General features: G+C 45.4%; 1 protein-coding gene and 1 non-coding gene across 2 annotated transcripts in view; one reads left to right on the forward strand and one right to left on the reverse strand.

Moving 5' to 3' along the window:
• Window positions 1–22,544, forward strand: part of WDFY3 (WD repeat and FYVE domain containing 3) — a 277,239-nt gene that overhangs the window by 78,879 nt on the left and 175,816 nt on the right. The window lies entirely within an intron of this gene.
• LOC130020863 (U6 spliceosomal RNA) lies at window positions 16,572–16,678 on the reverse strand. Its single transcript, XR_008792058.1, has one exon. It is a non-coding gene; the product is annotated as a U6 spliceosomal RNA (small nuclear RNA).

Consider the following 22,544-nt stretch of genomic DNA (forward strand, 5'->3'; position numbering starts at 1 on the left):
GTCGCATGCAAGGCAAACACCCTACCCACTGTGCTCTTGATATGACTAGAATAATGTGATTGGTTTTCTTTCTTTCTTATTTTTATATTTTTGGCTTTTGGGCCACTCCTGAGTAAGCTCAGGCCTTACTCTTTGCTCTGCTTTCAGAGATTACTGCTGACAAGGCCTAAAGGACCATATGGGGTGCCTGGGATTGGACATAGGTCATTTGCATGCAAGACGAGTGTTGTACTATCTCTCTGACCCCTTTGATTGTTGAATGTACATCTCTTCATGTCCATAGCCTCCCACCCTTCGGCTAGATTAGATTTTCTTGTGGTTTTTTCCCCTATTATCTTGTCCTCCCTTCCCTGTCTCCCACGTTACTCCATCAGATCAGAGATCTTGTCTATCTTAAATGAGTTATTTCATGACAGATGGCACCTGTGTTAGTTGGAGGTATTCGCCTTATGTCCCAAGGATTGACGAGCCCGGTCGCCGATGTTGTATAATTTACTCTTGCTTCAAAATATGATGGCGCAAACATTCTTTTGATTCTACGGTAAGAGAAAGATTGGACGGTGATGACAAGTTGTAATGAATACTTTTGTTCAAGCCAAAACTCTACTTCCTGACACATGGAATCTCTTGAGTATTCCCAGGGCTTTTTGTTTTTGTTATTGGAGAGTTGGGAGAAGCTCAAAGTTATTTGTTCTAGAAGCAGCACAATTTGTTTGATGCATAAAGAACCCAGTTTCAGCCCCCGCTTTCTCTCAGATTCTCAGTGTTTCTGGAGCTGAGGGCAGTTCCCTGCTCTTGTCTCCGCCACTGTCCCTCACGGCTTATGGGCTTGTCAAACCAGTGTCCTTTTCTCCCGAGAGGGCCGAAGCGCCTGTTTGGATTTGATCTTGTTTGTTTGTAACATTCTAACAGTCACAGATTATTATTTATTTTAAACTCAGCTTGATGTTCCTAAGCATATAAATTGTGATCTTGTCAATTATACTGCAGAAATTCCTTTAAAAAAATTTTTTTAGGGCAGATAGAGAACTCACTGGAATAAAAAGATTAAGGAATAGAGAAGAATCACCTTAATTCTTAATTAAATCAGGAAAAGCACCTGATTTAATTTGAGATTCATTTAAGAAATGACTGTTATATAAGTGTCTAAATATTAGTTGTAATAGGAAAAGTATTGTAAATAAGCTATGTAAATACACATAGATACAAGTAAATATATAAATAAATGTACAAATTGGTTTAGTTTAACTAAATTCAGAAGTATTACAAATTATTATTTTGTAATATTTTATTTATTTATTTATTTGCTTTTTGGGTCACACCCAGTGATGCACAGGGATTACTCCTGGTTCATGCACTCAGGAATTACTCCTGGCTGTGTTCCTGAGCACACAGGGGGACCTGTGGGGTGCTGGGAATTGAACCCGGGTTGATCCACATGCAAGGCAAACGCCCTACCCGCTGTGCTATCTCTCCAGCCCCCCATTTCACTTCTTCTTCTGAATAGTGATGAATTCCGGAGCAGTTTTCGAGTCCTGAGTGACCATAAAGTCCAGTCTAGCAGACATCTGCATGACCCGGATCAGAGACACGGTATAGGGATTGAAGTGTATCCTGTGTGCCACCGACCCTGGTCCCTGGCATAATCGAGTGCCGCCTTGGGGCTTCCCTAACACCCCAGGGGTTTAGGCAGTCGCTGGCACTATGGGCCAGCCCCGAGGAGCACTGTGTCTTGGAGGAGCCCCTCGGCCTCCTGAACCCCGCTCCGCAGTCCCAAGAGCAGAAGGCAAGATTCTGAGAAGTGCTGGCGGTCCTTGAAGTCCTGTGTGTCCTACCTGTGCCCCAGCCCAAACGTCCAAGCAAACAGGCCTTTCTCCCGCTTTCTACTAGTTGATAATCTGGCCAATATAAAGTGGCACTTGAGTTTTTGATCTGGGAACAGGAAAGAAAGTAGCGCAGGTAGGGTCCTTGTTTGGCCCGTGGCTGGCCTGGGTTCTGCCCATCCACTGATCTCCACCAGGAGTGGCCCTGAACGCAGAGCCAGGAGTGGGCCCTGAGCACAGCTGGGTATGTCCTCCACCCCCTGAGCACAGCTGGGTGTGTCCTCCACCCCCCAACATTTGTTTTTTCTTTTTGGGTCACCCTGGCAATGCTCAGGGGTTACTCCAGGCTCTGCACTCAGGAATTACTCCTGGCGTTGCTTGGGGGACCATATGGAATGCTGGGGATTGAACTCAGTTCGGCCATGTGCAAGGCAAACGCACTACCCGCTGGGCTATCACTCCAGCCCCACCCCTAACATTTTTTAAAAATCTGTGTGTCTTTTGATGGCTAGTAAAGTTTGTGCATGACTTGATCTGTTGGTAGTGCCTCCAGGTTGGTGGTTGAGATGGTTTTTGGTTTTTTTTTTTTTTTTTTTTTTTTGCTTTCTCCCACCTTTGGATCACTTTCCTTTTCACACTGTTTTGGGAAGTCCTGACGGGGTCCAGCTGCAGCCTTGCAGGCAGTTTGGGAGTCTGCCTGACCCTGTTCTGTTGCCGTATTTTGCAGGGGAGGCTCCCACACAGTGCTCTGCAGCTCTGGCTCACTCCCAGCAGGCCCTGGCCACTGGGCAGGTCTGTCAATACCGGGGCTGAGAATGGGAAGTTGTTCGTTCCCCGCAGTTCCGGGACCACCAGGGCTGCAACTGGCAGCGCTCTGGGGACCACGCAGTGCTGGGGTTTGAACTCACTTCCTAGCACACAGAAAACATGTGCGCCTGGACCACGAGTGACTCGCTGCCTTTGGTATTTGCTTTTTTTGTCCTGGTGACAGTATTGAGCCCCGAGTATTAAATTTTGATGTAGTCACACTTACATTTGCATATGATTTTCTAAGAATTTTTTTTTTTTCTTTTTGGGTCATACCCAGTAATGCTCACGGGTTACTCCTGGCTCTGCACTCAGGAATTACTCCTGGCGGTGCTTGGGGGATCCTATGGGATGCAAGGATCGAACCCAGGTTGACCACATGCAAGGCAGATGTTCTCCCTGCTGTGCTATTTTTTCAGCCCGCTCGAGAAATTCTTGCCTGATTTGTTAGTCTTTATATGTGTGTGTGTGTGTGTGTGTATGTGTGTGTATATATACATATATATATAGTTCACTTAAATTTATAGTTTAATGTGTGTGTATGTGTGTGTATATATACATATATATATATATATAGTTCACTTAAATTTATAGTTTAATGTGTGTGTGTGTGTGTGTGTCTGTGTGTCTGTGTGTCTGTGTTCATGCACACACGTGTGCCCAGGGCTTACTCCTGGTGATGATGACTCAGAGATCATCATGGAGATGGTGCAAGACAGATCCCTTAACCCCTGCTCTGTTTTCGAGCCCAGAATTATTGTTTGTGTTTGATTTGGGCTTGCCATTCCACAACAAAACCGAACAAAAGATGAGGGTCGGTGCAAGATTGTACAAGGGCTCAGGCGCTGCCTTGCGCCAGGCCAGCTGCCTGCAGAGACGTCACATATGGCACCCAGGGCTTGGGATAGCTCATCAGTCACACCCTTCCCCGTGACCCTGCCCTGCCCATGTCTACAATGCTTGACTGGACTCTGCCCCTGGGCCCTCAGCTGTCTCTTGTTCTCTTTGTCTTTTTATCAGACACTCATTTGGGTTTGATAGACACAAATTTTCAAAACACAATTGTCAAAGTTTGTGATCCTTGCTAGCCACATCTTCTTGAAAAACATTTATACTATGTTTAATGTTTTAGGTACTTTATGATCGTTGAGTCATTTGTATTAGAAATTCTCTCTCTCTCTCTCTCTCTCTCTCTCCCTCCCTTCCTCTCTCCCTTTCTCTCTCTCTTCTCTCTCCTTGCTTCTCTCTTCTCTCTTCTTATTACCTGCCATGGCACCGAGCTGAGGAGGACCTATTCCTCTTGGTGCTCTGCGTTAATTCACTAGTGCTCAGGGGATGGTCCTGTGCCAGAGTTTGACCCTGGGGCTCCACGTGCAAAGTGCCTTCTCCTGTCTGGTTTGTCTCTTCTGACCCATATTGGACAGTCTTATCCATATCCTTAAATGTTTGCACTAAATTGTCTAACTGTCTATTAAATATAATTGCTTCATGGCTCTCTTCATTTTTGTTAAAGTGTTTAATTTTGGGTTCTTAGGACAGATCTGGCTTTCAGATGAAATTATCTTGTTTGAAATTTGAGAATATATTAAATGTCATAAAAATTTTCAGATCCTAAGTTGTTAAAGACATGTAAAGATTTTTTTTTTTAAAACCTGAGTAAGCCATAACACATTTCACAGTAGGAAGAAATATTTTTTTTTTTTTAAATTCAGGCCAAATACTTCAAGTAGCCAATGTTGTGGACATTTTGTACTTTTGTATGAATTAAGATATGTTGTGCTAGGACATAAATGTATCCATCACTGGTGGAGGGATGGGCATTTGATCATTATATAATCGAAACCCAAGAAAAAAAATTTGTAAATCTACAACTGTACCTCATGGTGTTTCACTAATAAAAATTTTTAAAAAAATGTATCCCTACACCAAAATCCACTAAGATGTCTTACAGTGACTCAGTTTGGACTACCTAATACCTTTATGTGGTTTCAAAAAGAAAAAGGTAAAAAGTAATCTCTGATTTTTGAATCTCAAGTCTTTGCAAGCTTTTATTCATGACCTAGAATTTTGCTAATCCAAATGATAATTTTCAGGATCCTGCTTATACTTTCTGAGGGGATGTTAGGTGATACAATTAAACAACTTTCTTCCCTTCATATTTAGAAGTTTTTGTGTCTAACAGTTTCTATTTAAACAATTGGATTTAAAAGGCTTTTTTTGGGGTGGGGACAGCTCATGTTTTTAATTTTAGTCTTCAAATGTTAAGCCTGCTAGCAGATATTTGAATTAGGAGATTTCACTTGTTTACCCTTTCCCAGTTCTAGTTAAGTTGTTAATTGTAAAACTTAAAAGGAGATAAGTGAGCGAGAATTACAGCTGGGTGGTTCTGATGGAGAAGTCAGTGCTTTTTTCAACCATTGCCCCAAAGTTAGGCTTTCACATGGAATGTTTAAAAAAGAAGAAACCTCAGAAATAGCTTCCACTCCTGGGGTCTCTGCCAGCTTATTGAACTATTAAATTCAATAGTTTTAAAATTAATAGTTCAGTAAACTGGTTGGATTCAGATAGTTTATAACATGGCATCCTTTTGCCGAGGAGAACGGGACTGTTATAAGAAAAATATGGCAGCTAAATTGTACTTTTCAGAGTTATTTGTGACTGCTTATTTCTCTTGAATAAAGGGCAATATGTTTAAAACCTTGTCATATTTCCAAAGGATTTATAAGATGTATTAAAGAGCTAACCGATAAGAATAGCATTTCTCCTTCCATTCCTCCCCAAAGGCATTTTTTAAAATAGGCTACATGTGATCAACAGTGAAATGATGTAATTAGGACACGGCTATTTTGGTCATCATTCTTAGGTTTGGGTCTGGTGGAAGGAATAGAGAAATGTGGTTTTCTTATTTTCACCTCTTCTTTCTTAGGATCCTTCCGGCATTTAATCCTCTTCCACATCCCCTTCAATAAGAATGGAAACCCTCACCCATGAGAGCCTAAACACTTTTGTGTTTTACTTGTAGACTACTGCAGAAGTTATCGGGGAATAATAATACTCTGCTTAGGGAAGGTCTATATCCAGAATATTTTTTTTTGTTCTTAAGGTTCATCTCTCTCTCTCTCTCTCTCTCTCTCTCTCTCTCTCCATTTTGAGCTTACCTGGCAGTGCTCAGATCTCTCTCCTCTGTGCTCAGGGGTCACTCCTCGTGGATTCATGGGATCATAAGGGTTCCCAGGGATCAAATCTGGGTAGGCCACATCCAAGGCAAATGCCCTACCCCTTGTACTATCTCGGCAACCCACTGTTTGTATTTTAAAATGATTTCTTAAACATTTTCATAGAGTTTAGTCATTAATGTTTTCTGACTTATTAAGGAGCTTCTAAATTAATTTGGAGAGTGGAATTTATGGAGCATTGAGCAAATACGATGTTAGCAGGAAGCTTCCTTGTGTTTTATCCTCTACCTTACATGATAATCTGCCAGGACGGACATTTTTTTTTTTAATTAAATCTTTTTCCTTCACAGCTTTGAATATCTCTTGTTATTCATTTCCTTTCAAAGGATGGTTTAGGTGGCAAAGCTTAGGGATATTTTTACGAGAATGTCTTAGATGTAATCCCCCCCCTCCATCAATGTTTCTACTTCTGTTAGTCACAACAATCAACAATCACAACCATCCTGTTATTCGTCAGTTGCCTCGAGCAGGCCCCAGTAACGTCTCCTTCGTCCTAGTCCTGAGATTTTTTTTTAAAATTGCCATATTCAAGGCTCTTTCAGAGTTAGGAGAATGAGACCCTTCATTGTTACTGGTATTTGGCATATTGGGTACGCCACGGGGAGTTTGCCAGACTCTGCCGTGTGGGCAGGTTACTTCTGTTAGTATGACACTTTAATGTCTTGTGGTGTAACTGGGTTTATTTTGTTTGGGATTCTTTCAACCTCTTAGACATGGGGGTTTTAATTTCTTGAATTAGTGAAATCCTCAGCATTATTTCTTCAAATAGGCTTTCTATCCCTCTCTTCTTCTCAGATCCCAAATGATTGATCTAACATATACAGATACATTGATTCGTTGATAGAGTTCGGTAAGACTCTACACTGTTGTCACATCACTTGCTGTTCCCTTTGGGAATTTTTCCCTCCCCTTTTCCAACCCTTTCTGCTAGCTTACTGTCCTTGCTAAGCCCCCTCCACTGTGTTCTTTGGCTTGGCCATTGTATTTAAGTCCATTTTCTCTGTGTGAAGCTCTTTAATAGTTTCTCTGTCCTTGTTATGAATCTCATTGTTTGTCCATTCTTTTAAAAATTAAAGCTCTTCTTCAGTCGGGCCGTTTCGTTCCGCTGCATTTGATACTTGGCGCCGTTGTTTGTGGCTGATTCTTCTGTTTTTCCTCTTTGGATTTGCGCTTGCCTGTAGCTCCTGCAGGCCGCGCCGACGTTTCCCAGCAGGCGGGAGGGTTATGGGATGTCGGCATGACATTCCGGGCGGTTTGTCCAGACAGCGCTGCTGCCTATGGCTGTGTGTCCGACACTCGCTGTCCTGGGGGTGCCGAGGCTGGGTGGGTGGGCAGGTGCTCTGGTCAAGCCTGCTGAGGGGGCCAGCCTCTGCCTTCCCTCCGCTGCTCCAGGCTCTCAGTTGTCGCTCCCTCCTTGTAGGCTGGCGGGCTCTGTGCCCGGGTCTGTTGGAGAGTGACCTCGGCGCCTCGGCTTGGACGATGTGGTTCTCACTAGTGGTCTGCAGGTGTGACTGATAAGAAGCGCCCACCCCTTGACCTGGGAGATGGTACAAAGGGCCGGAGCACAGGCTTTGCATGGGGCGGGGGGGGGGGGGGTCTCTCCTGAACCCCTCTAGAAGACCATGCTGGGAGCAGCCCTTGAGCACTACTGGGTATGGCTCCAAAGGAAGAAAAGTATCTCTCATTCTCTTTTTTTTTTTAGGGGGGGTCACACCCGGCGATGCTCAGGGGTTACTCCTGGCTCTGCACTCTGGAATTAATCCTGGCAGTGCTCAGGGGACCCTATGGGATGCTGGGAATCGAACCTGGGTCGGCTGTGTGCCAGGCAAATAAATGCCCTACCCGCTGTGCCATCACTTCGGCTCCAAAATTGAACTCTCTTACCAGCTGCATCCAGCCTGGGTCTCTGGGCCAGGATGAGTAGCTCCCAGGTCAGGGCTGCAGTGCCTGGAGTGTGAGGCCACGTGAGAGCACCTTCCTTTCCCGCCAGCTTCCCCGCCACCCAACCCCCGCCAGGACTGTTCCCCCTGCCACTGTCCCATGGCCCCTATGCCTATGATGGTCGGCCAGGCCCCTCGTGTCTCCCGGGTCCCTCTCTGGAGAGAAGCCACGTGACTTTGCTCCTGCAGGCTCCACGGCCCAGTCTTCCTGTGTCCCGTCGGTGACCACCTCTCGGAGGGCCCAGTCCTGTTTCTAGCCGCTGCCCCGTGCACCTGTCCCCTGCCAGGTCCTCCGAACGCCCTTTGGCCATCGCCCGTTGCTTCCTTGGGAATGTCGGAGCCAGAGAGGCCACACGTTTTTCCTCGTCTGCATCCTGCTGGAATTCTCCCTTCTGTCTCCAAAATGCTTTGCTTTTCCAGTTGCTGTCTTCCTCCTGTGGCTGGCTCGGGGTGTGATGACCTCCAGCCCCTCGGACCGGACTTGGGGCAGGGGTGGGGCGAGCAGGGGAGGCTGCCTAGGGGATACGGGGAGGAGTGATGAGGGCATCTCCCGGCAGGTCCCCGCTGCTCCAGGACCTCGGGAAGGTCTGGATCTCTCCAGGAGAGATAGCCAGGTGGAATCCAGTGCCCAGGGGGAGTTTCAGGCCCGTGAATGATCGTGAATGATCGTGTAGACGCGTCTGCAGGCTTCAACTATGTTGTGTGTGGGGAGAGTTGTGAACAGACAGCATTGGGCAGGGGGCCGAAAGGGGCTGGTGTCACTCCCACCACGCCGATGCAGGCTCTGCACCCGTTCATGCTGGGCGGTGTTTCCACTCTGGTCCACTCTGGTAGGCAGTTTTGTCACTTTGAAGAAAAGTGATTTGTTGACTTGTTTGGAATTAAGAAAAACAAAGGAACAAGCGCATTCCCCCTCACCACAGACGGGAATAGAAACGTGATGCCCCCATCAACACTTAAGAAAGGAAATTTCAAACTGCTTTTGTTCACAAGTTTAGACTGACTCCACCTTTGGCTGTAGTCTGAGGTGCAGTTGTTGTCGTCGGCGTTGTTGTTTTTGACTCACACCGAGTGATGCTCTGGGCTTACTCCTGGTTCTGCATTCGGGGTACATGGACCCTATGGGGTGCCAGGGATAGAACCCGGGTCAGCCACATGCAAGGCAAGGCCTACCTACAGTGCATTAAAAATAGTTATCAGTGAGAATTCTTTTTGTTGGTGTAGCGCTGCACTTGGTGGTGGTCAGAGCTTACTCCTGGTGCTGTGCTCAGGGGACCATGTGGGATGCCAGAGATCGAACCAAAGTTGGCCATGTATGAGACAAGAGCCCTGTCGCTTTATACTCAGGCCCCCAATTTCCAATCTCTTAAATAGCTTTTTTTTTTCCCAATAGAAATTGTTTAGAAAGTGTTTGGAAATTCAAGCACTTTCAAATAAAATCGAACTGAATGATCCCATTTTTTGGTGAAATATGATATAGGATGATGCTGAGTTTTAGATGTAGCTTGTAAAATGATGGCACTTTTTTTTTTTTTCTATTTGTGAGGATTTACTCATGTAATTCTGGAAAGCCTTATGCCTTGTTTCCTTTTAGCCTTTAAGAAATCAGTCAGTACCCCTGGCCCTTGAGTGATGTTTTCTCATGGATAATGGCGAGCCGATTGCTCTCGTTGGGTGCTCTTCGTCCTGAGTGTGTTGTTGATGCACTCATTCCCACGGGAGGAGTTGTGCTTACTGCATTTTGTTTTGCCATCGCTTGTTTAGCAACGAAACCTAGTGATCAGTTGTAATTTTGGCCCTTCCCTTCCGCAGCTTTTGCAGTCATAGTTTTAAAAAAAGAAAATAAAGTCCTGGCATGGGGGTCATGGAGCTTTATTAAGTAATAAAGCTGGAATTCTAAAAACAGTTTGTTGACTTACTGTTGGCTTGCAACAGTGATTCAACCTTTTTCCCCCTCTGTGGGCCCTTTGAATCTTGCTTTTCTTACTCAGGCCCTTTAAATCTTGCTCCCTTACAAAGTGACCCAATAGATGTGATTCTCACCTACAGCCTCTCAGAATATCGGGGTCACAGGACCTTCCTATGATCCTACGTTGAAAAATGCTTGTTTGCAGTGCTGTGTTTTAGCTTGCAGCTGCTTGTACTCAAAGGTCCAGGACTCTGCATCCTCCAGCAGAATTCTGGTGCCATCGGACTGTTAAGGTCATCTCCTTGGGGCTGAGCACAGGTTTTGCACATGGGAGTCTCCTGTTCTGTCCCCAGCACCTCACAGTGGTGTCCTCTGTGCTTTGGACCCCAGATCACACAGCCCGGAGTGGCCCCTGAGCACCACCGAATGTGGCCCAACAATGCCACAGTAATAATAAAATAACTCCCACTACTGAGTCTCGCTGCTGAGTCTCACTGCCCCTTTCCCTTTGCTAATCAGCGGATTTCCCACCCACTCTCCAGAGTTGTTTTTGTCGTATAGAAAAGTCAAGTTAAACAAACCATAAAGAACAAAGTTGTCCAGGCCTCTTTGTTTCAGAATTAACAGGTAAGGAATTTAGAGGAAGCTTCGCCCCAGCCCAACCTATTTTGTTATTACTATTTTATTACAAATTGAAAGCTCCTTCCTTTTCCCGGCCGTTGTGCTGGACCTGACTTACTCTCCCGGCGGGTGTTCTCACACGCTGCATTACACAGCTTGCCCATGTGTTCTCTGGGGTCTGTCCCTGTAGTTGAGGTGTTGTGCCGACTCTGGTCGCAGTGCTTACTGGGAGTCACACAGTGGGTTGCGGTGCCTTTTGTTTGTGGCACCAAATGGAAGGTTCCACAAGGGATCACACAAAGCCCATGTGGACACTGGCAGGGGTTGAATTCCCGGCCCCACACTTTGCAGGGTGGGTGGTTTGCCGCCACGATCTCTCTCTGGTCTGCGATAACTCACATGAACTTAGATTTGGTATAGCCTGCCTTTAAGCTCATCATCTTTTTAAAATTTTTCTTTTTACCCATTATCTATTGCTAGTCTCTTATTTGCCAGGCACTGGGTTAGCTATTGGGTGACAGTGAAGGGATAAATGGGACACTGAAGACTCCACCAAGAAATGGTTGGAAATACAAAGCAGTGTCAAAGTCACGGACCATACAGTCAGCGAATAAAATCTACAGTATGTGTCTTTATGCAAGAAGTGACGGGAAGAGAAAGTCATTTCAAACATTCTACTTACAATTGCATAAAACAATAAAGTTAATCAAATTAGCAAAGGAGGTGGAATGGTTAGTAAGTAAAGGTAAAGGCCCTCCCATTGTTCATCGATTTGCTCGAGCGGGCCCAGTAAGATCTCCATCATGAGACTTGTTGTTACTGTGTTTGGCATATCGAATACGTCACGGGGAGCTTGCCAGGCTCTGCCGTGCGGGCGAGATACTCTCGGTAGCTTGCCGGGCTCTCCGAGAGGGGCGGAGGAATCGAACTCAGGTCGGCCATGTTGGCTGAGTGCAAGGCAAACGCCCTACCGCTGTGCTATCGCTCCAGCCCTGGTGGAATGGTTAGGCATTGAAAGCTATGGCACTATTTGTTCCCACAGTATTTGCAGTCAACCTGGGTACTATCCCCGGCATCCCCTAGGGTCCCTCGAGCACCACCAGGAGTTTTTCCAGAGTGCAGAGCCAGGAGTAACCCCCGGAGCATCTCCAGGTGTGACCCAAAAAGCAAATTTCATTTAGTTTTGCATCTGTAATTTATTGTGACAGATGAGTGAATAATATTAATTGGGTGATGTGCCTTGGGTGAAGAGACGGTCTGGGAGAGGGAAGGTTGTGAGACTTCCAAAGGGCTGTCCCAGTGTTCTCGAAGGGCTTGGTGGGCTGGAAGCAGCTTGATGAATCTTGGGAAACTAGTGGCCTGTCGAGCATCCTTGAGAAGCTGGTGTGGGGTCTGGTTTCCTGCTGAAAGAACTGGAGTGTGTGAAAGCCTATACAGAGGAGAATAACGCATATGGATGAAGGGGACCCTGGGTGTGTGGGCGCTGGGCTCTCTAGCCTCGAGTTCCTGAAGAGTAGTTCAGACCAGCCTGTTGGGGACCTCAGCTGTACAAAGGTATCAAGCAGGGGGATTTGGAAGCCACAGCCATGGTACCCAGGGACTCTTCCTGGCTTGGGGTTGCCTCACTTTGGTAGTCGGAGAATGTTGTGGTGCCAGGCCTCCTGCACGTAAAGGACACCTCCTTTGGGTGCCCCCTGGCCCCATACAAAGCTATTTAATGTCGATGTGTCTATTGGTCCTAACAAGGCCAAAAGAATGTCTTCCAAGGATGCGTTGTCAGCCCTCAAAACCCTAGCTTCTTATACCGTGGGCCGTCACCCCATATCCGGTTCCTCATTTGGGAGTTTACAAAAAGGTGTTTTGAAGTCAGTTTATATTTTGTGATCGGTAAATGTTTGCACGGAGCAAACAGTTTTATTTCCCTGGCGTTGCATAGAGCAGTTCTTGGGCAAGAAGGAAGGGGAAAAGGGAAATGTTGAAGAAGGCCTGCTCCAAACTACAGACCTCAGGTTAGTTTCATTTTTGCCTCCTTAATCCTAGAAAGTTGGGTTCAGTGTTGACTCGAGGGAACGGAGACAGAAAGTTGCAAAAAGTTCAGATAATTTGATTATAGGGTCAAAGGGAGCAGCTCGCTCCTTGCTGGTAGAACGTGATGACGACAGAACTGCAGTAGGAAGAGCTAAGTGCTTTCTATGCAGTGACATAGCTGCATCTCAGCCACCACACCAAGAGGTGGCTTGGGATCTGACCGACGACGAGATGGGGACTCAGCTGCTCTTCTTACACAGCGCCTGGGGAGGGGTGTGACTAGCTTTGCAACCCAGCAATCAGTGGCAAGGCCTGCAGGGCTAAGGCCTATGCCGCCTTTCTCCAGTGTTGTAGGAAGTGCCATAAAGGTAGGACAGCCTGATTGTTTGGGAAACACTCCCTGAGAAGGTGACATTACAGTTGACTTGAAAGCTGCTCGGAAAAGTAGAGAGTGCAGATTTGGACAGTCCGAGAAAACCTGCGTGGTTAAGTTAAGATGCTTCTCTTCCTTTTAGGCAACAGAGACTCAACCGAGGTCTAAAGGGGTACGTATCTATTATGTTAAATTGAGTTTGATTCTAAAACCTACTGTCTGTATGGAAGGTAAACTCAGGATAAGCGCACCCATCATGGTATGGAGATTTGCCCCTATTTTATCAACCCTTCAAATAACTACTTCTGATTTTCTTGCTATTTTTTCCCTGTTGTTTTCCTGTTTTTAGTTTTATTGATGTTTGCCCTAATTTCATATTGCTTCTGTTTCCTTACAGCTTAAATTTCTCTCTCTTTTTTTTTTGGTCTTATTTTCTGAGGTAGAAATGGGTTATAGAATTATAGATTGCTTTTGCGGTATTTCCATTTGGTGCTACAAATTTCCTTCTGAGGATAACTTGTACTGCTTTATGCGCCTTGTGGTCAGTTGTATTTCAATTTGGTTCAGAATCTCTCATTTCCCTCGACATTTTCTTTGAGGGTTCATATCTTACTTAAACATGTCTTGTTTAATTTCCAGGTATCTTTTTTTTTTCAGAAATGTTTCTGATTTTCTGTTTAACTCTGTTGTGATATGAGAACGTACTTTGTGTGTGGCTTCTGTTCTGTTAATTTGTGCTTCTGACCCAGTATGTTCTCTATCACGGTGAAGGTTGCGTGTGAACTTTAGAAGAATGTGTGTTCTGTACTTTGGGGGTGTGGGCGGGCATAACTGGCACTGCTCAGGGCTTACTCCTGGCTCTGCACTCAAGCACCATTTCTAAAGAACTCCGGGGACTATGAGGGATGTCTGGGATCAATTCTACATAAGTCATGTTCAAGGCATGCCCTCTCCCCACTATATATCGCTCAGGGCACTGTAAGTATTAGCTATAAATTCAGTTGATTGATAGTGTTTTTCAGTAAATGGTATCTATATTGATTCCTGCACACGTGATTAATTGTTGTATGAAGTCTATTGAAATCTATTTTCTTAGTGGACTTAGTTTTGCCTTCTGCGTGTTGACAGTGTTAGTCTTAAGATTGCCCATCTCCGGCCGTGGCTTCTCAGAGCATTGACTTCATTGTCAGTGGGTGATTATTCTCTTTCTCTGACATTTTTTCTTGTCGTCATAAAAGCTGCGTTTTCAGAAACAAATATAACTATTGCAGCTATCATTTCGCTAACATGTGTATTTTTCTCTTCTGCTTTAAAGTGATCTGATTATTTTTAAATTGGCTCTCGTGTAGACACCATTTAGTTGGGATTTGTTTTTTATTTGGGGTGGGGCACACCCAGCTTTGTTGGGGGTGGGGTGGGGAGCTACTCTTTGTTCTGTGCTCAGGAATAAGCCCGGTAATGCTGGGGTAGGAGTGAGACCCATCTGCAGTTCTGGCATAGAGCCGAGATCTCTTGCATGCTGGCCCTGTTATCTTTTTTAACTGGTTTGTATTGACCATTGACATTTTAGGTTTTGTTTGTTTGGTTTTGTTTGTTGGTTTTGTTCAGTTTTGTTTGGTTTTGGGGCCAAACTCAGTGGTGCTCAGGGCTTGCTCCTGGCTCTGTGCTTTGGGGTCATTCCTGACAGTGCTTGAGGGACCTTCCTTGTGTACTTCCGGGTCAATCATCTTACCCACAATTTCTCATTTTAGTAGTTTTGATGGAGTTGAATTAATAAGCCAGTTTTTGTTTTCTTCTTTGTCTCTCTCCCTTTCCGCCTTCTCTGGTTTTAACTGAGCCCTTTGTATAATTTCCTTCTATATGTGCTTAGCATAAGTAAGTGGCATATTTGAAACATACGTGAAAATACATGCTGGGCTGGTGCTATAGTATAGTGCATAGTATACTTGCCTCACAGCAGACAGCCTGGGGTCAATCCCTGGTACCACATATGGTCCTCCGAGTCCACCAGGAGGGACCCCTGAGTGCAGCGCCAGGTGTCATCCCTAAACACCATGTGGCTCCAAAACCAAACAATTACTTGTTGTCCCTCATATCTCCTTTGACAGTAATATCACGTACTCATGAATTCAGAAACTATAACCTCTGCAGTATATAACTATCACTTCTTTACAAGCAACGTTTTGAGTCGGTGTCAGTAAAAAATTTATTTCCTCTTAGTATATAAGTAACAATTTCACAAACTATATAAGTTTTTTTTTAACCTGAAGAATATTTAATTCTCGCAGAAGAAGTCTCAGTTTCTAATGAGGAACTTTTTTCTTCCTGCATTTTTTGGTTTGTTTGTTTTGTTGGGGCCACATCTGAGATGCTCAGGGGTTGCTCCTGGCATGGGAGTCAGGAGTCAGTCCCGGTGGTTCCTGGGGGACAGTGTGGGATTATGGGATCTGGGTAGGCCTTGTCCTCCCTGTTCTACCGTAGCTCTGTCCTCCTGCTTCATCAGTGTAAATTGAGGAATTCCCCTTTCCTCCCTGCATTTTTGTTTGTTTGTGTTTGGGGAGCCACACCCTACAGTGCTCTGGGCTTATTCCTGGCTCCTGTTGCTGCCTAAGGGATCACTCCTGCCCTTTCTTACTGCAGTTGTTTGTTTTGGGTTTTTTCATGCCACACCCCACAGTACTCAGGGACTTACTCCTGGCTCTGCACTCTGAGATCACTCCTGGCAGGCTCAGGAGACCATATGGGTGCCAGGAACCAAACCCAGTTCTGCCTGACACAAGGCAAGTGCCCTGCCCGCTGTACTATTGCTCCGGCCCTTACCCTGCGTTTTTGAGGAATCATTTCTTCAGTGTAGGATTGTAGGTTTGGTAGGTTTTCCTCCTCTCTACATCTTTCCTTCCTTTTCCTTCTGTGGTTTCTTGGAGCCCTGTCAGTTTTGTGAGGTGATAAGGTGTGCAAAAGGGGAACTCCTTTTCTTTTCCTTTGGCAACTCTGGGAGCTGGAGATGGAGTTTCGTGGGCTGGAGCTCAGCTTTGCCACCAGGATGCAGGGGTATGGCCCCTAGTGCCACAGGGTCTCCTGAGCGTCTACCAGCACTGAGCTGGGCTAAGGCCCTGAAGATGGGTGCGTCCCCCAAACCAACCACAGTGACAAAGCAGTAGACATGTGCCTCAGCCCACAGAACTTGATCTCCAGCCTTCCAGAGTTTCCAAAGGGAAAAAAATCCCCAAAATGTGCAGAGGTGAAACATCCTATCAAAATAGGGATTTCTTTAAAGGCATGAGATAAGGCCACTTCATTGGGTTTTTTGTTTGTTTTGTTTTGCGCCACTCTTAGGGAAGCTCTGGTCTTACTTGTGACTCTGTGCTCCTGGATCATTGCTGGTGAGCTCTGGGGACTGTACGTGGTGCTGGGAATTGAACCTGGGTGAGCCATAGGCCAAGCAGGAGCCCTATCTCCCGTACCATGACTGCAGCCAACCTCAGCACGTTAAAAACTTTGGGCTTGTTTGGTTTTTGTTTTTATTGGGTTTTATGATTACGTTCTTTTTTTCTTCTTCTTCTTATATTTATTTATTGAATCACTGTGGAAAAAGTTAACAAAGTTTTCAGGTTTAAGTCTTGGTCATACAATGATCAAACACCTTTCCCTTGACCAGTACTCATTTTTCACCACCAAGAACCCCAGTATACCCTTCCTCCCACCCCTCCCAATGCCTATGAGGCAGATGATTTCTACTTAACTTTTCTCTACATTGATTACATTCATTATTTTGACAAAAGATGCACCATTATTGTTTAGAATTCCCCCCACCTCCCACCCCAACAATCAGAAAAAAATATGGAACGCTTCATGAATTTGCGTGTCATCCTTGTGTAGGGGCCATGCTAATCTTCTCTGTATTGTTCCAATTTTAGTATATGTGCTGCCGAAACTAGCACATGATTACGTTCTATACCTTAGGTATTCCCATCTTTGATTAATGGTTTAATCAAAGATGGGAATCTTTGATTCCAGGGTAAGAGCCAGAGTGAGAGTATGGTGGGTAGGGCATTGGCCTTGCACATGGTTGACATGGGTTTTAGCCCTAACTGCACATATGGTCCCTTGAGCCTCAGCAGGAGTGACCCCTGAGTACAGAGCCAGGAGTAAACCCTGAGCATGACTGGGTGTGCCCCCCCCCAAAAAAAAAAACAGAGTATTAGTAGGATCATTTATTGTTTTTAGTTTGATAAAGTCCCATTGTTTCTTTTTGCCTTTGTGTGCTTTTCCATTGGAATTCATAAGGCATTTCTTTCTAAAACCGATGTTGAAGATTTAATCACTTGTGATTTAGAAGAGTTAATCATATGGTTTGGTCATATATCAAGCATTTCAACCATTTTGAATCAATTTTTGTTTGGGGTGCAAGATAATGGTCCCCAACATAAACTAATTGCTGTATTAGTCATATCAAGTAACAACCGCTCTTTAACTGTGAGCATGAGTGTGCCTTTAGGGTTCTCAAAATACCAGTTGAGGCCCTAGAAGGAGTGTTGAAGCCAGCTGACAGGGAAGTGTTAGCAGTTAACTATTGTAACTGAAAATCCTATCTGAGGAAGTGTTTTTCAAGGGAGACAGGTTGCTCTTAGCTTTGGAACACACCTTCATTTATGAGAAGAAGTTTAAGTTGCTGAAAAGATTCTTTGCGTAAACTCAGAAAGTGTCCAATTCAGCGCCTGTTATTGGGTAAGAAGAGTGGAATATGCACGTGGTCACGTATGTTAACAGCCTGATCTCATAAAAGCTCTGAGTGGTCAAAATCTGATACTGATAGTCCTCAGAGTTAGGAAATTCAATATGTTAGCAGGCAGGATTATTATTATTTTTTTGTAAATTATTTTTAATATACATCTTAGATATCTGGGTCATAACAAGTTTGTTGGGAGCCTCACTCATATTCTAAAGGAGACGTTACTGGGGCCTGCTCGAGGCAATCGACGAACAACAGGATGATCGTGATCGTGATTCTAAAATGCAAGAAATTCATTTTTACTCCACATTCTATAGGAGACGTTACTGGGGCCTGCTCGAGGCAATCGACGAACAACAGGATGATCGTGATCGTGATTCTAAAATGCAAGAAATGCAAGGGAAAAAATTGGAATTTCCTTCTCAAAAGTTTTAAAAAAAAAAAAAAGAAATAAAGAAAATCCTGGAGAATTACCTGTAATTCCTTGATGAAATCCCAGGGTTGCCTTAGCTGGGTGAGCTATTTTGTCTTTTGTAGAATTAAGGAGTTACTTAGAAAAGATATTTTAAGTTTTTAGCTGATCTGTAATTTAAATAAACTGCTTAAAAGGATTTTAGGTGAGGGAGGGTTGGAGTGTGTGATTTCGCATTATTAGCAGAGGTGAGTTGAGTAAGGAATACTCTGTGCTCATTACAACAATTATATCACTGCAGCTGAAGTACCCCTCCCCCACAGTCTACTTTTGTCGTGCGAAACAAAATAGAGTTTCATGATAGAAAATTAGTCCTTAAACACAATAATCTTTTTATTTTGAAAAGCCTTAATAGCACTACTCAAAAGGGTATTCTATGATTAGTCCTCTTTATCATAGTCTGCATCTCTTTCATATTGCTTTATTAACCTCTAACTTTGGCTCCGAGAGATCCGTTTTCTCTTGATTTTTGTATCACATGTTTGTAAGCCTCTGTGAACATAGTAGTATAAGAATTCACTCCGTTTCTTTTCCTTTACTTTCTTAAACAGCTAAAAGTGCAAGTGACAGTCATTTCAAGTTTCATGATCAAGCTAAGAATGAAAGAATCACTGAATATAGCTGATGCATTTGTATTTTGTTGACATGATCATACTTTATCAATGCATTTGTACCGGGAGCCAAGGAAAGGTTTGGCAGATAGGTTTTCAACTGAAGTGTCCTATATTTGCACATATCTGTACCAGTTTCGGTGAAAGAGCCTATTCTTTTTGCTGCTGAGGAGTGTTGTAAACATAATAGTTCTATCTGAATTATGCTTTCAGTACAAATATTTCACTGCATACTAACCAGAGATTCATAATCTGGTTGCCTTGAGATATTTCTTGGTAAATCAATAGGAAAGGAGCAGTCAGAATTTTCTCCATCAGTGATTCCATCAGTAATCAAGAAGTACTCAGTAAAACCAACCGTGCTTTTCGTACTTCCCTTTGTGTCTAAATGGTATCAGAGAGCATGAGTGTATGTAGTCAACCTGTGTCGTTCCAGGATCCTGGTCTGCCTTCTTATTAAAATGAAAATTGACAGGTGTGTTTTCAGAAAAATTGGGAAGATTTCTTTAACCTTCTCATTGCTACTCGATACGAAGTAAGCAAAATGCACTGATTGAATAGCATTGCAGCTAGAGCAATAGCACCGTGGGCATTTGCCTTGCACGTGGCCAACCCAGGTTCAGTTCCTCCATCCCTCTCGGAGAGCCCGGCAAGCTACCGAGAGTATCCCGCCCTCACGGCAGAGCCTGGCAAGCTCCCTGTGGCATATTCGATATGCCAAACACGGTAACAACAAATCTCACAATAGAGACGTTCCTGGTGCGTGCTCGAGCAAATTGATGAACAACGGGAGCACAGGACAGGATTGGGATGATACTATAAGTAAGCTGGGAAGGGCACTGGTAGCAGGAAGTTCTGAGACCCCAAGCTTAGATTCTTCTCTGCAGACTGAGACGTGCTTGAGACCCCGCCTACACTTGAGCCAACCCTTTCTCTTGGCCACTGGCTTCGGCTGCATCGAGGAACAGTCAGTGTAGCCTGAAATCGCTTCAAAGCTCTGTACAGGGGTGACTCCACCCCCCCTCCCCCCTCCCGCCACACACACACACACACACACACACACACACACACACACACACACACAAATCTCTTTGGAAGTTGAGGTCTTCAGAAACAATTTTTTTCCCCAGTATTAAAAAACTCAGGAATCCCGCAGATAGAAGAAGAGTATGCAGTTCTATCTTCCAGCTAAGGAAAAACTGCCTAACCACTGCCTAATCTAAGACGTTTGCTCATTTACGGAAGTCTCGTAATCCACTTCACATTTTATTTTGGTTCTGGGGATTTCCAGGACTATAAATACCAGGGCCAAGTGTCACTCCCTGGCTCTGGCCCTGGACAGGGTTAGACCTACGGGAACAGACGGTCAGAGTTGGTTTTAGTTCTCCAGGCCGAGGGGTCCGCAGAGCCCACACCGAAAGAAGCCCCTCTTAGCTCTGAAGGTGCTGCCGAGCTCCTGGAGGTGGAGTGTCTGTTCCTGGCTCCTGTCGCCCCAGCACAGAGACCTGCTCTCTGGCCTTACGGGCTGAGGAGGTGGGGGGCAGCGGGTAAACCCCTCAGTGTGCAGGGCGAACAAGTGCCTTAATACCAACAAGGGCCTCCATGCCTGCACACCTTATTTTTTGGAGGGAGTGGGGACTGGTACACTGGTGATGATCAGGGCTCACTCCTGGCTCTGCACTCAGGAGTTACTCCTGGTGGTCCTTAAGGGTACCTCATGGGATGCCGGGGATTGAACCTAGGTAGACTGTGTTCAAGGCAAACTCCCTATACATTGTACTATCTTTGCAGTCCCAGTCCTGGACTGCTGTAAAGGGGCTTTTCCTCTTTCTGGGGTCAAAGTTGGCCCAGACAGGACAGCGGGCTTGGGTCCGAGTAAGGACTGTCAGTCAGTAGGCAGAGAGCTGTCACTCCGCTAGGATAATGCACCTGGACAGACCCAGCTGTTGGTGAGGCTGTTTGAACAGACCGGTGGCAGTCTTCATCCTCCTGTCTGGAGGACAAACTACCCCAGGAAGGAACGCTTCCAGTGACTTGGAACTAGAGGAACTTCTATCCATTTTTGTCTGTGGAGGATTTTCGGGGCCCCCTGCCACCCTGGGGGTCGTGGAGCACCTGGACTGTTCTTGTTCAGGAAGGAGGCTGGCTGAGCTGTGGCGAGTCCGTGCTCTTCCTCTGATTTCTCCGCTGGGAGTCACCCCAGGACCCCCCCCTCCCCGCCCCAACGGTCCTGGCAGAGCACAGTAGCTCACAGCCCCACAGAGGGAGGACCAGCTCCAGCAGCTCAGGAAGAGACGCTTTGAAAATGTGGCTTCTTAGAGCTTTACAAATCAATAGGTGGATATTGAGTAAACAGCTCTAGTCTGGCCTTTCTCTCTTAGCAATTGGCAAGTTGACTTATGCGAGGGGTGCTGGGAGACTGTTGTTGATGCTGCTTAAGACCACACCCAGCAGTGCTCCTGACTCTGTAATCCTGGTTACTCCCGACTGTGTCCGAGTGAGATGCGGGTACCCGAGGGCCTCTCCCTCTTCCGTCTGTGCCGTCCCCCTGGACCTGGCTCTCGTGGTGATGCTCTAAGTTTGAAATGCGTCTTCAGATTGTTCCAGCTTTCCCGCAGACTGAAATGCAACTTGTCTTGTGTCCCGCACCCTGCTCCCCTGGTTCCTCGTTGTAAGGAATCCCGTTTGGGGGTCTGAAACGAGCAGGTTGCTGGCTGCTTCCCGGGAAATGAGTGCTATTGATTCTGGTCCCCGTGCGAACCTAGTGGTCTAGGTTCCTTGTCTCTGAGCTGCAGCCCGAGCCACGAAAACAGTTTACAGGGTGACTCACTCTACACAAAGATACCTTTACCTGAAATAAGTGTCATGAAATAGTAATTACCCTGACTCTGTGCATTACTGTTCAAGTGTTTGATATCTCCATATCTGGGGGTAGCGGTAGGGAGGGGCCTCCCAAGATGGTCTGGGGGCCACCGCCAGTGATCTCTGGCCAGCCATTGAGTAGTTAATGGGAGGGTCCTCACTTCCTGGGACGACCAGTACCACCCAGGGATGCTGGGGAGGCCAAGTGGGGCTAGAGTTCACACTCTGGGGCGTGTGCTTGGCATGTAACGTCCGCCAGGCCCCCTCTGCTTCTCGGTCCACTAAGTGGCGTACCAAATGGCTTCGGACTGCAGTTTGAAGAAAATGCATCCTCAATAATGCAATAATGCTTCATTGTATTCTCAGATACAATAATTTGAACTGTCATCTTATGATTTATAATGTACATACTGATAATGTATATATTGGGATATTGGAACTGGGGATGTGGCTCAACCACAGAGCACTTATCTTGTATACTGTGACACTCTGAACTCAATTCCGGCACTTAAAAAAAAAAAGTCTAAAAAAAACAAAACAAGGCTCTGGAGAGTGAATTACAGCTGGTCAGGCGCTTGCCTTGCATGCGGCCCACCTGGGTTGGACCCCTGGCGTCCCAGGAGTAGTTCCTGAGTGCAGAGCTAGGAGTGACCCCTGACCATCACTAGGCGTGGCCCAGAAACCCAAAACAGGGAAGGAAGCTAAATAGCTCAGAGCAGGGCCCTCCCCTTGCACCCAGAGGCTCTCTGGCAGGTCACACACATTGAAGAAGTGCACACATGTGGGGTATCACTACATTTAATTCTCATGTGTTCAAACTATGGCAAAGTAAACATTCAACAGTACCCAGCCAAAGTCTTACCTCTCAGGAAAAAAACGTTAAGTAGAGAACTCTATGGGATTTTTGGTTTTGGGCGTTTTGAGATGAAACTCAACTCTTTTCTTGTTTTCTTCACAACGTAAGATAGGCTAGGAGCAGACTGTTAGTCCTCAAGTGAGATGTCTGTGTCTCTGTTAAATTTGACAGGACTAACTCAATTAGAACACTTCTTTTTTTTTTTTTCTTTTTGGGTTCACACCCGGTGATGCACAGGGATTACTCCTGGCTTTGCACTCAGGAATTACTCCTG

Source organism: Sorex fumeus, unplaced genomic scaffold (genome assembly GCF_029834395.1).
Source record: "Sorex fumeus unplaced genomic scaffold, SorFum_2.1 ptg000013l, whole genome shotgun sequence".
NCBI lineage: Eukaryota > Metazoa > Chordata > Mammalia > Eulipotyphla > Soricidae > Sorex > Sorex fumeus.